This window comes from Penaeus monodon, chromosome 30 (genome assembly GCF_015228065.2).
Source record: "Penaeus monodon isolate SGIC_2016 chromosome 30, NSTDA_Pmon_1, whole genome shotgun sequence".
NCBI lineage: Eukaryota > Metazoa > Arthropoda > Malacostraca > Decapoda > Penaeidae > Penaeus > Penaeus monodon.
In genome coordinates this window covers 29,867,176-29,867,605 of record NC_051415.1, presented here as the reverse complement: position 1 = coordinate 29,867,605, position 430 = coordinate 29,867,176, and the positions used below count along the sequence as shown (strand labels likewise).

Genomic DNA, 430 nt, shown 5'->3' with positions numbered 1-430 from the left:
TGTGAATAATTAATTCCTATATATCACTTACTAATGAGTGCAGAGTAACATAATATCCCTGGACTGACGGGCAATTTTGTTAAGGGGAATAATGATTTAATGTCACTTATGATTTCACGTTCCAGCCACCAAATAATCTTGTCAGTTTAAGATTTCTCTAGAAAACATTCTTTCTGTATCCTTCTTAAGCAGAATTCCTATTTATATTTCGCATACAAGAAAGAATAAAATTACAATAAGAATGATGACATCGCTCACCAAACACTTTTTTTTTCTCTCTCTCTTTTTGCTAATTGATATCCTCAATTTTTTCTGCTTATTTAAGAATTACAATAAGTTTTCCTCTAATATTTTTCCCTTTTTACTATGTCCCAGTGTTTCTAAATATTTTACGTCCTGACCTGATTTCCAATCCTGGAAAATCATTTTT

At 30.5% G+C, this 430-nt stretch overlaps 1 protein-coding gene across 2 annotated transcripts in view; it reads right to left on the bottom strand.

Moving 5' to 3' along the window:
* Positions 1-430, bottom strand: part of LOC119592694 (longitudinals lacking protein-like) — a 99,390-nt gene that overhangs the window by 2,448 nt on the left and 96,512 nt on the right. The window lies entirely within an intron of this gene.